This window comes from Trachurus japonicus, chromosome 10 (assembly GCF_045865225.1).
Source record: "Trachurus japonicus isolate A0001 chromosome 10, Traja_1.0".
NCBI lineage: Eukaryota > Metazoa > Chordata > Actinopteri > Carangiformes > Carangidae > Trachurus > Trachurus japonicus.
The window spans coordinates 30161260-30178653 of record NC_140916.1 but is presented as its reverse complement, the minus strand read 5'-3'; the positions used below and the strand labels follow the sequence as shown (position 1 = coordinate 30178653).

Here is a 17394-nt window from a genome sequence, read left to right as displayed (position 1 = left end):
GAGGCTGGAGGAGGAAAAGGCGCAGCTGAGCCGTCATCTACCGCTCGCTGTCGCCGCCAAGCAGAAGGGAGAGGTCAAGCTGCCCCGCGCAACACTACGGCGAGGCGGAGGGATCGCCGCCAGCGAAGAGGCTTCTCCGCGGCGGATCCCCTAGCTGACCCACAGCCGGCCCCAGCGGGCCCGCCGCAGCAACGCCCCGCACGGGACCCCAGCGCGTCCCGTCCCGCGGCGGCTCGCAGCACACCCAGGACGAAGCTGTCCTGGGGCACACAGCGACCAAAGTGGCAGTTAACGGGAGGGACGGCACCGGCAGGCTGCCTCGCCGCCCTCCCTCATTGTTCATATGGTTCTGTATGTTCTGCTTGTGTTCACTGTTCTGTGGATGTGAAAAATGTTTTTATTAAAACATGTTACTCCACTAACAGAGCAAAAATTCCCCCTCCCACCTCCACCATGCTCCCCGCTTGCCGCGCAGCCCCGGCCGGTGTAGTCACCGCTACACCGTCGGTCAGGCTGCCGGTGGCTTGTGTTACACCGTCACATCCCCGCAGCGGGCCCGGCAAGCAAGGCCCCCCGGTCACGGTTTCACAAGCACACTCACACAACACACCCTCTACCGTCCCCGTTGTGGGAGACGCGGTAGAGCGGAGCACCGTTGTCAACCGGGTAAAAGCTACCGTTGTCCCTCTATATGAGCGCTACAACCGGCGAGGCTGCACAAGAAAACATCGCTCCCCACTGGTTGTAGCGACCACACAGTTAGCCCCGCGCGCTGCTAGCCGACACCGTGTCACTTCCACGGTGCGTCCGGCTCAGCGTGTTGACCGGCTGACGAGCGATGGTTGTCACCGCCGAGCTAACGGCTACGGCGGTGACAAGCATCGTTCACAGCAGCACGGCAGGGCTGTGTTTCCGGACAATGAGACGGCTGCCTCACGCTCGTTTAACCCACGCCGCTCCAGTGAAGCGGCCGGGCTAACACGAACTGTCTCCCCGGTAAACAGCAGTGGAGCGATGGTTGTCACCGCCGAGCTAACGGCTACAGCGGTGACAAGCATCGTTCACAGCAGCACGGCAGGGCTGTGTTTCCGGACAATGAGACGGCTGCCTCACGCTCGTTTAACCCACGCCGCTCCAGTGAAGCGGCCGGGCTAACACGAACTGTCTCCCCGGTAAACAGCAGTGGAGCGGCCAACGTGTCTGACCGCTCTGGTCCTGTGGCTGTTATTTCCACGGGCGGATCTAACAGCGGCAGGGACGTCATGACGGTGAGGTGCCGGGCGGCGGTGGTGCGTTCAGGTGACACCACGCCGGCTCGGACAACAGAGATGCGTTCACGGACGGCCCCGCGAGCTCGGACAACGGGCCTGGTGCGTTCAGGGACGACTCAGCCCTTTCACAGAGGGCCCCCCATGGGCCAAACTCCCGTTTATGGCGGGTTTGGCAGAGCAGCTGCGTACTGACAGACTGGCTGGACAGGACCCTCAGACTAGGATATTCTCTCCAGTTCTGCGGGCTCCCCCCAGCGTTCAGGGGCATACAAGAGATGAATCTATCCTCTCAACAAGAGATAGAGTTCCTCGAGGGGGAAATTCAGGACCTGCTATCAAAACAGGCCGTGTCAATTGTCCCTCTTCACGACAGGGAACGAGGTTTTTACTCCCCATACTTTTTGGTTCCCAAAAAGACAGGGGGCTACAGACCCATCCTGGACCTCCGTGCCCTGAACACACGTATCGGTCGCAAAACGTTCCGCATGCTAACCACAAGGAGGCTGCTGGTACTCGTCCAACCAGGCGATCGGTTCTCAACCATCGACTTGAAGGACGCTTATTTTCACGTCGAGGTGGCACCAAAACACAGGAAGTTCCTGCGTTTTGCATTCCAGGGAACAGCCTACGAATACAACAGGCTGCCATTTGGCTATTCCCATGGCCCCTAGTACGTTCAGCAAATGTGTGGACGCAGCGCTACATCCGCTGCACAGCCAGGGGATGAGGGCCTTCTTTTATCTGGACGACCTCATCGTGATGGCCAGGTCCAAACAATGGGCCATTTTTCACACAGTTCAGTTGATACTTCACCTGACCAAGTTGGGTTTTGCCATCAACTGGAAGAAGAGCAACCCCCAACCAAACCAGCGGGCCGAATACTTGGGGATTGTGCTCGACTCTGTCAGCCTGAGAGCCACTCTGTCGGAGTCCAGACGGACAGCCCTACAGCAGGAGGTTCTCAAGCTGCAACAGGGTCCACGTGTCACAGCCTTGACCGTCATGCAAGCACTGGGGCACATGGCAGCAGCTCACCCGGTGGTTCCACTAGGACTGCTGCACATGCGTCGCCTGCAGAGATGGTTCGCCAGCCTACGCTTAGACCTCAAGAGGCAGAAGTTTCGGCTGCTGACGGTCCCCCCAACAGTGCGGGGCAACCTGCAGTACTGGGGGTCCCCACGACATTTGTTGACCGGAACACCACTAGGACGAGTGACCTCGTACACGTCGGTGTTCACGGACGCCTCCCTGATGGGGCGGGGAGGCACCTGCCTGGGGAGGGCGATAGGTGGTGTGTGGCCTCCGGGGGAGGACCGCCACATCAACCTCCTCGAGTTACAGGCAGTGTTCCTGGTTCTCCAACACTTCAGTCACCTGTTAAGGGGGAGACACGTGTTGGTGAGGACCGACAATCGCACCACAGTCGCTTACATCAACAGACAGGGCGGTGTACATTCCGCTGCCCTGTTAGCGATGGCGGAGAACCTGTGGTCATGGGCTTCAGAGCACCTACAATCTCTGAGAGCCCTCCACGTTCCAGGAATCGAGAACAGGGGGGCCGACCTCATGTCAAGGGGCGGCCCCCTGGAAGACGAGTGGAGACTGCAACCAGAAGTGGTACAGCAGATCTGGACACGATTCGGGAGGGCAACGGTGAACCTGTTTGCCAACAGGTCGAACACCCACTGCCCCCATTGGTTCTCCCTGAGCCCGCAAGACCATCCACCCTGGGGGTGGACGCGTTTGCACACGCTCCATGGCCAAGAGGGCTACTTTATGCCAATGTTTCCAGCATTGGTGCGAAGAGAGGGAAGTGGACCCACTGACATGCTCAGTGGGAGACACTCTTTCCTTTCTACAGCTTTTGGTTGATAGAGGGCTGTCTCACGCGACTGTTAAGGTTTACGCTGCAGCCATCTCATCATGCCATGAAGGGTTGGGCGGAGGTCCAGTCTTCGCCCACCCTCTGGTAAAACGGTTCCTGCAGGGGGTCAGAAGGCTACGACCAGTGGCACGCACTTCTGTACCACAGTGGGAATTACCACTGGTACTCGAGGCCCTCACAAGGGACCCCTATGAGCCTTTGGAACGCTCCTCCTTAAAGGTGTTGTCGTTCAAGACAGCGTTGCTTCTTGCTCTGACGTCAGCCAAGAGAGTGAGCGAATTGTGTGCCCTGTCAGTCCACCCGAGTTGTTTACTCCTTCGGGGGGACCGCAGTGGTGCCATCCTTAAACCGAACCCCTCCTTTCTTCCTAAGAACATAAGGAGCTCATTTCGGTCCAGAATCATCCAGTTGGAGGCTTTTCACCCTCCCCCTCATGAGGATTCGAGGGAGGCGAAACTGCATCTCCTATGCCCTGTGCGTGCGTTGACATACTATGTCGACCGAACAGCCACTGTCAGGAACACCGACCAGTTGGTTGTGTGTTATGGTGACGGGATGGCTGGCAGAGCCCTGTCCAAGAAACGCTTGGCGAGGTGGATGTGTGAATGCATCCTCTCAGCCTACAGTCAAGCGGGTCGAGAACCGCCCACTGTGGTCCGGGCGCACTCCACAAGAAGTGTGGCGACGTCTACGGCCCTGTTCAGTGGTGCGAGTGTTGAGGACATATGTACGGCGGCATCGTGGTCTTCACCCTGCCCGTTCATAAGGTTCTATCTCTTGGATGTATCAGGCTCCTTCTCCAGGTCTGTGCTCACTGTAGGGTCACAGGACATGTGAGAGGAAGGATGTGTCAAGTGTTTTTTAATACTTGATCCCCACAGGGTGTCATGCACCTGCATTGGACTGTGCTCTGCTAGGACACTGTCAATGAGGTGCGCAGGAGGTGCGCAGGACCCCTGCGAGGTTAGACCACAACTTCACCCAGCCTAGTCAGGTGCTGCTAACTGGGATGAAGTTGGACCCGTTATCACTCCATACGGTGGTTAAGATTAATAAAGTGGTGACTGGGTCTTGGTACCTAACCGGTAGCTGGTGTGGTCAGTGGGCAGAGCCTCTCCTGCGGCAGGGAGTACATAAATCGGGGCTTCGCCTACTGTACCCATAGAGTCCAGTAGAGGGCGAAGCCTGTGTGAGATATAACGAAGGTTACGATATTGTAACCCTAGTTATATTAACACAGGCGGAGCCCTCTACTTAGGGCCCTGCCGCTCTTTCGCCTTACGCTGAAGTTTGGTGGAATGAGGGCAGCTGGCGGTGCATCTGCTTATATAGCCTAAGGGCGGGAAAGGTAGGCACGCCATACTGGCCGGCTACGTACATGCAAATTTCAGTGGGCCATCGCGCGTACGCGATTGGAGGAGAGATATACCCATAGAGTCCAGTAGAGGGCTCCGCCTGTGTTAATATAACTAGGGTTACAATATCGTAACCTTCGTTCTCTATCCACCTTTTTCTGAACATCAAAGACGTAAGCTGGTTTTGCTCTTCCGGTGGAATTTTATGTTTACGTTTCCATGGTTTCGGTAGTCGCGGTAAATGCATGGATTTTTTTTTTTTTCAATGAAAATCTGTAAAACGCATGGATCATCACACCAGCTTTTAACAATGGATATCACACAAATTGACATCCGTGTTAAAAGCCAGCATTAATAGATCCATGCGTTTACAGCAACTATGACAACGAATGAAAACCATGGAAACGTAAATGTACAATTCCACCGGAAATGCATGACCGGCTTCCGGTTTTGACCATAGATGACGTTCAGAAACTTGTGGATAGGCACGAAGGTACAAATAGGCAACTGACACGAGTGCAAATATCATTGTTAGCTACAGACAACCAGGTTCATATAACACTCTACGTAGAATGCAAATGTAGCCGATGTTATCTGGCCCTCTGCGTTGTGTTTCGGTATGGACTGCCCTAGGCGGGGTTTGATGGGGCTCTGGTCTCCCGCATAGCGGGCGACGATGCAAACCGTTTTGCCAAGAGCTCAATGATCGCTTCGCAGGCTGGTTTGCACGTCCTTTATGGGTGAGTGAGTGCACCCGGACCTTCCGTTACACAGACACTGTGGTGCAAACAACACCTAAATGAAAACAATATTGTCCATTGCATGCACCAAATGGCATTGTGGGCCACAGACCCCATGATGGGTGCAAATACCCCAAGGGCCGGATATACTAAAGGTTTGCGTGTATTAAAACGTGTGCAAACATGATTGCACGCGCAAACACATGTGGAACCTGATCTACTAACCGGACGCACCGAGGATTGCGTCCCTCACACGGGCAGAATAGCACATGCGATCCATTTAGCGTGTTTGCCTTGATGAATATGTAAATATGGCCGTTTCAGCCAGAACGTGCAGAATACTGGGAGGAGTAGATGCAAATAGATTTATTTAGCGTGTGCAATGTGATTTACCAAACCAGGAAGAGATTGCGGTGGCTGTTTTTGCGTCTTTATTTACCACGTCTGAAAACCATGTACTAACTGATACAACTTTGCTAAAACGTATGCGTTTATTGATTTGATACCTGTCAGAGTCCCGTGATCTTACATCTCTGCATTTCCTCACGTCTGGGTAATTCTGTAACAGTTTTTCAGCCGTGTTAAAAGTCATTTATGCGCCGTTACGCACGGGGCACGTCTGTCCTGCAGTGCGTTTCTCTCCTCTCCTCTCCTTTCCTCTCCTCTCACCTGGCTGCTCACCCGTCCCACCGCTGCCTTCACCCGTCTTTGATCCCTCTGGTCAGTGGTCAGAGCGTTTAGATCCGTGTGTCCCACCTGAGCTCTCTATTAATCCACTGGATCATGGGCGGCACACACATATTATAGGTGAGTGATTGTCGCTGCAGCTGCTGCCTGTTCGTCACTATATGACAAGTTGGGCCCTGTAGCGATTTGTGTTTATTTATCTAAACAGAGCGCGAGAGAGATGGACACACATGCTGTCATTGTATGCATCGGATCAAATGTCATTCTGTCCCTTCGTCCGTCCAGCTCTCTGTCCACTCTCTAGTCTCTCCATGGCGGAAACGATTACCACGCGCAAAACACTCATTTACATATTGCGGTTTGCACGTGTTTTCATTTAGCGGGTTACTCTTAGTAGATCACCTGTTTTGCGTGCACTAACCAAACTCGCAATATTATAGCGGGCGCAAACAATATAGCGCCCGTTATCTGAGATCTTAGTAAATCCGGCCCTAAGGGTATAGTGCCTAGATTGAAAAGTGCAAAAACATATTGTTAGTTGAAGGCACCTACTGTAAGTACATAGCTAATGCTAACCACAGACACCTGTGTGCAGATGTTGGCTACAGACACCAAGTGCAAATAGCATTGGATGCAAATAGAACCATTGGCTACAGACAGCTGTCTTCTGTCAGTATCATCTCACAACCACTCAGATTTCTTCAGTGACCCTCTGGATGGACACTAATTTCCCTCGTTATCAGGGGCTGATTGCTTGCACCACTTCCCCTCTCTTTCTCAATCTCCTCTCATCCTCTCTCATCCCTGCAGTAAACTACCCCCCACTCCAGTAATGGATGGCCAGCACTGGTCAGTGTGACAGAGTCACTCTGTTGCCAGTCCATCTACCTACCAGTCTGATCTATACAACATCGGCTTCACACCATAAATCACATACACACACGCGCACACACACACACACACACACACACACCTGCAGTCTCAGATGGGAGCTTGGTCTCCCTCCATTCTGAGATTGATGCGCACCTTGTTGCTAAACGGCCGAGATAATTAAACCCCACGCATCCCTCCCTTGTGTGTGTAGGTGTGTGTGAATGCCCTGCTGTTGCATTGTGGAGCGTGCGCGCGCGAACACACACACGCGCACACACACACACACACACACACACACACGATTAGAAGGCACACATCCACTCTGTCCTCCTCTCGCCTCTCACACACACTGTTACACAATAAACACACATTCTGTCGGTGTCCCCTCTCCCACAAACACACACATAGAATCTCACTCTCTCTCTCTCTCTCTCTCTCTCTCTCTCTGTACACACTCGCAGGGAGAGAGAGAAAGAGAGAGAGGGAAGGGGGTGGGGGAGAAAGCACCTGCTGGGCTGTAAAACACTCAGACAAACAGCGTCTGTGTTTGGGAAGACTTGAACAAATGGGAAAATTATACAGTGGAACCAAAACGGCACCCTTTCACCCAAAGGTGCAACTGGGTGAAGGGAATTCATTGAGCATATTCTCACTGCTTTTTATTTAATCACAGTGTGTGTTTTAGTGTGTTTACGTGCATACGCATACACAACTTCAAGAATTTCTCTACTGTAACCCGAGGCAGTGGCAGCTGAGGAGCCGTGGACCTGAACTGCTGCTCATATTTCACAGATGAGAATCAATTAAACAATTCTGAAGATGCAAAGTGACCACACAACAGATGCAATAACTATAAGATGCAAAAACACTGGAAACACACAAAAAAACAGACAATTATAAAAAAGCAACAACAAACACAAAATGATCACAAATGGAGACCAAACCACCACACAGACACACAAACTGCCACAAAGAGATATGAAATGGAATGAGAGGCACTGAATGACTTCAAACAGACACAAACCAACCAAAGATATGCAAAATGACTTTGAAGAAACACAGAATAACCACAGACAGATGCAGTGAGTCTACAACAGGCACAACACAACAGCCACATTAAGGGACCCAGAGAGAGGGGAGGTCTATATCCCTGTGTCCAGGGCCCCATTGTCTTCTAATCCCTCCAAAAGCAGGGATCATATAAGGGCAAATAAACACAAATTTGACCCCAACCCAAACAGACTTTCTGCTTTTCCAGCTGCGACTTGAGGTGTGTTTATCCTCAAGATGACTGCTGCTCCTTCTCTTCCCTCACGGGAACGACTTTCACACGTGATGCCCTGCTTTTAGCGCACTCATGTTCCACACACATGCAGCTTGATGAATGAATAATGAGCAGCCTATTGGCTACAAATTGACTATGGAAAGATATAGTAACAACAATAATAGTTATTATTATTAAGCTAATTAAGCTGATTTTGTGTAAGTTAAAAATTCTACTGTTCCCTCGTCATCAAGAGAACGCGCGCGCGCACGCAGACACACACACACACACACACACACACACACACACACACACACACACACACACACACACACACACACTCCACCTCCTTCTCGCTGTCGTTTGCGCGTAAAAACGCTCTCTCTCTCTCTCTCTGTGCCATCCGGTCTCTCACCTCTCACATACACCCACGGAGCAGAAGTGCGCGCACGCTCCATCACTAAATCTATGTTATATTCCACATAAACACAAACAGCCCATAGATGACACTCATCACACATGTGCGCACAAATTGGGAGAGAGATATTTTCTTACCTTACGATCTGGAGAAACTAATCCTGAATCCGAGCGGCGCAGGTGACACAATCTTGACCAGACGAAAATGTTAAAAAACAATTTTGCTGGAATAATTCCACCTCTGGTTCTCTCTTCTGTCACAGACCTGGCCGGAGTGGCCAAGTCTCTCCACTCCAAACTGACGGCGCGATAGATAAACAAATGATGAGGGGGCTTGTCTCCTCTTCTACCCGCTTCCAAAAGAAAAGAAAAACAAACTATAAGCTGTAATAGGCAGCCTCTCTGGCTGCGATCACAATACAATCCCTTCCCTCTGCTCTCCCTCCTTCTCCAAAATGTTAGTCGGCTAAAGTCTCCTCCAATTAACCACAGTTACGCATCCTCCCCTTCTCTCCCTCTCTTTTTTCTCTCTTCCGCCCTCTGTCTATCCCACTCCTGTCTTCCAGGACGGGATGTAAGACAGAGACAAGTAGGTAGACCTCTGTGTTCAGTCTGTCTCTGTCTCTGTCCGGGCAGTGGTGTGGAAGAGGCGCTCTACTTTGCGCAGCCAAAAATAACTTCCAATCTCCAAACTGGAATCCCGCGTAGCAGCTTGCAGTGTAATAATCACTATTAAATTCTTACAGTATTCATGCAGTAGGGATGTGCTGTTAATTAGTTTATAGTCATTCTTACAGCACTTTATGGCACTTTTTTAACCCCGTGGTAGCCTGTAATGTCCTTACAGGAGCTCTAATGCAGCGATGGTGCTCAGGTGGATCGCTATTATAGCAGATTTAACATTCAATAATCCTAAATGGATTTTAACATTTGCTGTTACATGTGAGTTTCATTGGCGTTTACCGAAGGATATTATTTTCTTTTAAATACGTTTAGGTGAAGATAAAACTCCTTAAAAGCCTTAATGATAAGATAATCAATCGTTAAGGTTTCACTGTACAGGTCGTCGATGTATTGATGAACCAATTAATCAATCCAGAGGTGCTGTTGGAGAGGAATCGTCATGTGCCAAATCAGAGGAGCTGCAGTGCAGGGTTCATTTTCCGTTTTTAAATCCCACACAAATCCAAGTTTGCCAGGTGATAGTGTGACTGTCAATCAGCCAATCAATCAATCAATCAATCAATCAATCAATTAGTCGGCTGATCAATAAAAGCAGTCAGTCCATATCCAGACAGCAGTTAATATAAAATGTTAGGATGCAACGCAAAGTCTTCCCTCTAGTCCCAATCCATCCGAGGAGACGTTTTTGGAAATGAGAGACCACGCTTCTCCCATTCCTCTCCTCCTCTCGGTCCGTCTTTACTTTTCTCTCTCTCCAGAAACACGACCCTCACAGGTCAGAGTGCTGTGCCCAGCTCCTCTCCCCTGGACGCGATCCCGGACTGTACTTGACTGCCAAAATCACAAAAGAAGTCCACTTGAAATGACTTCTGAAAATCCTTCTCGCAGCAGCGCTCGAGCAGCGGGAGAAGGGAGAGCGCGAAGCCTTGAGCCGCTTCTTTTGGTTTCTCCTCCAAACCGAGGGGAGGAGGAGGAGGAGGGGGAGGAGGAGGAGGAAGGATGAGAGAGGGGGGGATGCTGGATCTCCTCGCTCTCAGCTACAAATCTGAGAATGGACAGAGCGATGGAGGGACAAAGAGGAGGATATTTGAAGGAGAGAGTCCGTTCCTGTGATTAAATCAGAAAAAGAGAAACCCCACTTTTGGCTCGGTAACTGAAATAATAAGAGAAGAGTGATGCGCCTCTTTTTTTCCTCCTTGTAGAAATAAAATACTTCTTCTCATTATTCGTTCCCCTCAGATACTTCAACACCTGCCCAGAGAGGGACTGATAAGAGACATGAAATCTGCCATTTCTTGCGGAGCCTTTTATCCAAAGTGCCTTAAGAGAGTCCACAAGAGAGCGCAGAGCAACCGGAGAGAGAGAGAGAGAGACCAAAAAAAATTAAAGAAATATCCTTCCTCCGTGCGTGTTGATATTCAAACCCTCACACATTTCCAGATTCCAGATAGTTTCCTGTCCTAGATAAAGAGGGGATGGTTGTGTTGTTGGAGATAAGAGTCCAACAGAAATGAATGGGACAGGCAGCCCGCTGCTCCGTTCGGCTGCTCACAGTCCCCCACGTGAAGGGCGCTGTTCCTTCAGCACCGCGAGACGTGCACGCTCGCACGCACACGCACGCGCGCACACACACACAAAGTCACATACAGGAGATGTTTAGATTATGTTTTATTGTAGTTGCGCTCAAAAGTTTTTATGCGAACGTTTGTGCGGGACTGCCCGGGACTTGATCTGACTTTTAATGACGGAGTCAGTGGTCAGAGTGAAAACAGTGGAAACAGCAGGCAGCAGTTAAGAGAAGAAGTGAGGTCAAACAAGAAGAATCAGGGAGGAGATTAGTGACAGCGAGGGTATGTGAAAGAGAGGGGGAGTAAACACATGCAAGTGTTGCTGCTGGGTTTTTTTTCTTCTCTCTTTTGGGTGTTTCAGGATGGTGAAAAGTGCCGCTTTGTTGCCCCCTTTTGGTTGAAGAGAGAAATGATCAGGGGGATGAAAAGACAGAAGCTCAGTGAGGATAAGAAGATGAAAGTAAGAGCAGGTGGAAGGAAGAAAGGAAGGAAGGAAGGAAGGAAGGAAGGAAGGAAGGAAGGAAGGAAGGAAGGAAGGAAGGAAGGAAGGAAGGAAGGACAACCAGAGGTGGGGAGGATGAAACAGAAGCTCAGCTCAACATTGAAAGTTGGGAATAAAATATACTAAACACATTAGTGCCAGATAGATAGATAGATAGATAGATAGATAGATAGATAGATAGATAGATAGATAGATAGATAGATAGATAGATAGATAGATATATTCTCACTGGCTTGTCATATTAGAAAATAAATTATACTGACCCCTATTCACATTTCATCATCATAATAATAAACGATTCTTCTCTCAGATTTACATTCACTCTTTTTTCTTTTTTTTTTTACTTCAGTCAACACAACACAACACTTGCAGCGCTTCTTGCAGCAGCTGTAAGCGAGAATGGATTTGGACCGAGGAGCCAGGCTGCAGCAGGAGTCTGAATCAACACCTTAGGGATGGGGTAGGATGGGAGACTGGCAGCATGGAGGTGCAGAAATGATGTGATCCTGTCACGTGAACCTAAAGGACAGTCTCTATCACTGCAAAGAACCGAGGCTGTATTGGCAACAAAGGGAGGCCCTGACCAGTATTAGTTTACTTTTCCCAGTAAAGCTTGGTGAGTATGCTGGATAAAGAAAGCCTTCCACACTCTATTTATTGGATGAATGCCTCAGGCCTGTTTTTTCCCCCCCAAAACAGGATAAAGAAACTACACTCTGCAAAAATAACTTTCCTCAAATTTAAGCAACAAAATTCATCGTTTTTCGTTACTTCTCTGAATGACATCCAGGTACAGGTTATTTATCACTGAGTCGAGTAAAAAAATCAAATAAAAAACTGGACTGTTTTAAAACACAAAGAGACAACAGTCGTCACAACACTTAAGTCATTGTCACTCGAACATAAACATGTGTCTCTTGAGCATGTGCTGTAATGACCGTCTCCCTCAAATGATCTCTAAGTGCTAATTGCCGCACTATGCAGTCGACATAATCAGAATTTGATCCGTTAACTCTGTCACACTACCCTTCGTGCAGAGAGCCACCACACACACAGATGGTGTAAGGTCAACTGCGCCTGGTGTGAAGGTGAGATTGCATGTCTGGGGGGGGGGGGGGGGGGGGGGGAAACGACGAGACATTCAAAAAACATGAGACTCCATATAGAGCTCTACGTCCAGGCCTCATTAAAAATGTGCATTTGAGCAGTCTTGCAAACAGTACAGCTGTAGCTCTAGGAGGAAATATAATGAGTATTCATTAGCACAGGGGTCCAGAATACCATAAAATAAGTCTCAGTGAAAGGAATGAGATGCATGAAATGAATGATGCACGCTGGAGACCGAACTACACATTTCTGAGGCCAAAATGTGCCAAAATGTGCAAAGTCTGAGGTTACACAGTGATGTGCAGACGGAAAGCAGTGTGAAATCACACACATTTGAATGTATTAAATATTAACAGGCTTTAAGATAGATAATTCAGTTGCACAGTGAGGAGATGTGAGTGCAGTGAGGCTTGTTAAAGCTGGTTATCTTGAATCATTGCTCTTGTGAGGAGCCTGCCGGTGTGGACAGGTGATTCCTTGGTATCACAGACCATCTAAAAATGGAAGGCTTTGGAACAGATGGTTAACTAGATGTATAGGGTCACTGACGGTCCTTCCTGGCCTTTTCCTCACCCGGGTGTCATGCAGCTCCTAGATGGAGGGCAGCAGACAACCAGTGAGTCACTCACCAGTGCGGAAAATATGTTGGACCTTGTCCCTGGAAGGAGAGGAGGTAGGTATATAAACCTGGATGGACTGTCAGTTGGTGCTGACTTAAACTGGACAAAGAAACATTTAAGTGTTCACAACAGTTTGAAGAAAACCATTATCTAAAAGGAATATATTTGTAATACCAAAATGGTAATTCTGTTTAGCACTCCAACTGAAATTAAAATCAGACAACTGAGAGCAGCTGAATGCTAACATGCTAATACACTTTCACAATGATATTGCTAATGTGTTGGTGTTAAGCAGGACAGGAGTAGTATGTACCATTTCTTGTAGGGTATTAGCATGCTACCATTTTCTAAAAACAATGAATAAACAAACAAAAAAAGAAAAGACAGGACATGAAAGTGTAACAATAACTACATGAATGTCTGTATGAAAGCAAGAAATGATTTAAATACTTGCTCAGATATTAGTCAGGACCAAAGTAGTGGCCTGATCAAAAGACCAGGGAGCATCATTTGGGAGTGTTGTCATCTTTAATTGAGATGAATTCTGAAACATTCCCTCGATGTTGATTTCTTATCGTTTCATACCCGCTACTGTGGCTAACAGAATACATATTAGCTGCAGATGTAAGGGCGAGTAGATGAGGACAGACGTTCCACTTCAGAAAACCTGTCTCATTGGGATATGTTAAGGTTATCAGTGAAGGTTTTCGCCAGGAATTGGAAAGACTCAATGGGCTTGACAATTGATCTCTTGATCTCAAGGGGCATATGAGCAGAGGTGTTGCCTCACATAGATATTAGGCCTATAAGTCTTGAGGGTGCCGCATGAGCTTGCCGACGATTGTTGGCAGGTGCTTGAGAGACTGCCATTTTATAATGATGGACTCTCCGACTGCGTCTTGGGTGTAATTTGAAACTGAACTTTAGATATGTCTGTCTGCTTTCAGCATGTGTGTGTTGGGTCCATCTGGGCCCTGAGTAAGAGCCATGAAGGGCCTTGGAGAGCGACAGGAATGAACCTTTAATGGTGGGGTAAAAGATTCTCCGCTGTACTTTGTATTCTTTGCTGTGTTGGGAGGGGAATTCATTCCTCTAGTTCCACTGAATGAAGACTGGGATGTTTGGTTTTCATTTTTATTATCTGTCCTGATAGTAGGCATAGCATGCCATTTGCTTTTGCCTGAGGGGGGATGTACACAGCAGCAAAAATGATTGAAGCACTCCCAGAGAGAGCAAAATGGCTTACAGAAAAAAGCAGCGTTTTCCAGCATGAGAGCTGAATTGTGATTCAACAGGCCAAGTGAGCACCACTTGCTTTTGATATTAAAACATACAACCCCTCCCTTTTGTTTTGCTGTTGATTTGTGTATCACCACCACACCCTGAATCTGTGTATACTGCAGCTCTGCAACGCCACTGGAGCCAAGAATGAACCAGTTACCCTGGAAATAATAAACTGTTGAAGTGTAGTCATTGTTAGTCCTGGTCAGCAGTTGTAATTTATTCATGTTGTTGCTTTGGGTGTGAACACTGGAGCGCGTACTAAAGGAAGATCAGCGTGGAAGCTTTTGTGTCCTCTAGCAGTGATGTGCTCCAGTACGATTTTTCTTTTCCTTCTCAAGGCTCCAATTATACAGATCTGGGGGAAGGAATCCACATCTCATCAGCAGCTGTTGGTTAAAATGTCCAAGGGAGAGCTCAGAAGTGTGGATAAAAGCCAGTAGGCAGAGAGTCAACGAGCATTCACAGGCAGAACCACATGGTGGAGAAACATAAGTCGCAAGAAACAAGTCTGACTGCACGGCTCCAAGGAGGAGACAGCGAGGGCTGCAACTCTTAATGGAAGGAAGTGATTAGACTGAAGATTCTTGGGGAAAAATGTGACACTAATCGTGTTTCTCAGATAGTGTTAACTCCATCAGTCCCAGTGGAGAAACCAGCGTTTAATTCACCTTAGTCAGACGAGAGGGCAGATACCACACTAAACTAGAGGCGTGAGATATCAGCATCATTTGCCATGAAGACACCAACAATTGGCCTTATGTCGTTGCAACGTCCAACACACATACCAGAGTCCATTCAATTATATTTTTGTTATCTTTAGCCCGTATCATGGTAAACTGGACATGTGCTAGTGACAGTGTAATAGGAAGTCATAATTGGCAGCAAACAATCTCACAGAAGTAGAAAAAAAGAGCTTCTCCATGTATTAATTAATTGTATGTGGCTACTTATCCAAAAATGGGGAAATTTGAAATTGAATTTTGGATACGTCTCTAAGCAGACTCAAAGAATGTATGACACACACACACACACACACGCTCCGTCTCCCTAGATTTATAATTAGATTTCTAGAGATGGCTGTCCAATTAAGGAGCTGAGAAATGGACCAAGAGGACTAAGAGAAAGACGGGTGTATGGTTAGAGGCATGGAGGAAGAGGATGGTGAGGAGGAAGTGCAGGAAAGACAGGAAGAGAATGATACAGAAAAGAAAAGAGGAAACGGGGGTTAAAGGGTAAACAGGCTTTTGAAAGATTGCTTAATTGCTCTCTCCAACAGTGTTTCATTCTCTCTCCCATTGTCTTTCACACACACACACACACACACACACACACACACACACACACATGAACGCACGCACACACAAACACATACACACACATGACTATTTTGCTCCTAATGAGCACTTGGAGCACTGATCTACCACCAAGCTCTGTGAAAACTGGTTAGCGTACAATACATTCACAGGTCATGGTCACACACACATATACACATACACACATACAGATGCATTGGAGGTTAGTTATTCTCATTCTGCAGGAGGGAGTTTCCACATCAGGGGTCAAGCTAATCCATTGATGAAGTGACAAACCATGTGAATGTGTGTGTATGTGATAGAACAGTGACTGCCAGACTTCAATGCAACTGTATATCCAAGCAGCCAATGAAATACAAGACATTTTATGCTTTTAAGTTTCTGCTTCTGTTTCTCTTTTTTATTTCTTTTTCTTTTTTTTTTGGTAAATAAATCAAGGCAAGTGACTGTCCAGAAATGAGCCAACAGTGTAGCTGGTGGCCCAACCAGGTGTGTGTCCTTGGGATAAACTGCTCCAGTAGACAGTGTCCACTACCTAAATCTCTCCTTGGCCTTAACCATAGCTGCCATATACAGATAGTGAGGAAGGTAATAATAACAATAATAATAAAAAATGTTATTGCTGGAGTATAAAATGTGGTAAGGATGTTGATTCTCAGTGGGATTAAAAAAATAAATAAAATAAATATGTCAATAAAAATAATTGACAAGATGTATTCTGACCCTACATCAGGGGCCATTTCTATAATGGAGGACACAGTGAACAATGTCCATGACCCTAATCCTGTTCAGAAGGCAGAAACCTACCATATTCTCAGCAGACTCACAGGGAGAATGTGCTGGACTAGTCTGTGTAACCGACTTGCCAACAATGACCAGATTGTAGACATCACTTGTACCAACTATTGGCTTTAGTGGTTTCTGCTTCAGATTACTGAATCCTGGAGAGTGTCCACCCAAGAACAATGAGACACTCAGTTGTTTTAGTGAGTAGACATTACAGTACAGTATGTTCACAAAGTGGCCGTATATTTTTTTTATAATATGACAAAGCCCACATAGGGAGGAAGTCAGGGTGGATGGTTGGCTCAGCAGTATTGGAGACAGATGTTTCATTGTTTTCCTGCACCTTAAAGTATCTATTTGATCACAATGATTAACTTTTGTCCCTTAAAGGGATAGTTCAAGTTTTTGGCAAATTGGCCCATTGCCATAATCGCTATAGTCATAGCAGTAGGTTTGTTACCTTTAATTGTCGGTGTAAGCTATTTTTAGAACGGAGGGGGGGAGCAGCAGGCTGCTCAGAGCTACGCTATGGAGGCTAAAGGAATTTCTTGGTTTCCCTCATCAAACTCATCAAATACAAAATCCCAAAACTCCAAAACGCTTTCGTAGACAAGTTGTGACCTGCACCATCACCACGCTATGAGATAATAATGGAACGTTACAAAACTGAGCCGTTTTCGAGGTAAATGCAGGGTACAGAGTCAGCTTGCTGAAAAACTGTCCCTGAACGCGCATCAGCGGTTTTGCATGAATTTACCTCAACAACTCCGTCTCGTAACGTTCCATTATTATCTCATAGCGTGGTGAATGTGCAGGTCACAACTTGTCCACCAGAGCGTTTTGGAGTTGTTGGATTGTGTATTTGATGAGTTTGATGAGGAAACCAAGAAATCCCATGAGCCTCCGTAGCATAGCTCTGAGCAGCTCGTGGCTCTGCTCCGCTGTTCTAAAATAGCTTGCACCGACAATTAAAGGTAATGAACCTACTGCCATGACTAATGGGCCAATTTGCCAAAATGTTGAACTATCCCTTTAACC

General features: G+C 47.7%; 1 protein-coding gene across 2 annotated transcripts in view; it reads right to left on the bottom strand.

Annotated features, from left to right (window-relative positions):
• il1rapl2 (interleukin 1 receptor accessory protein-like 2) overlaps positions 1-9402 on the bottom strand; it is a 668322-nt gene extending 658920 nt beyond the window's left edge. For both annotated transcript variants that reach the window (XM_085788549.1, XM_085788550.1), the window contains exon 1: positions 8631-9402. The gene's annotated coding sequence lies outside the window, so the exon portion shown is untranslated. The remainder of the gene's footprint in view (positions 1-8630) is intronic.
• Positions 9403-17394: the final 7992 nt, after the last annotated feature.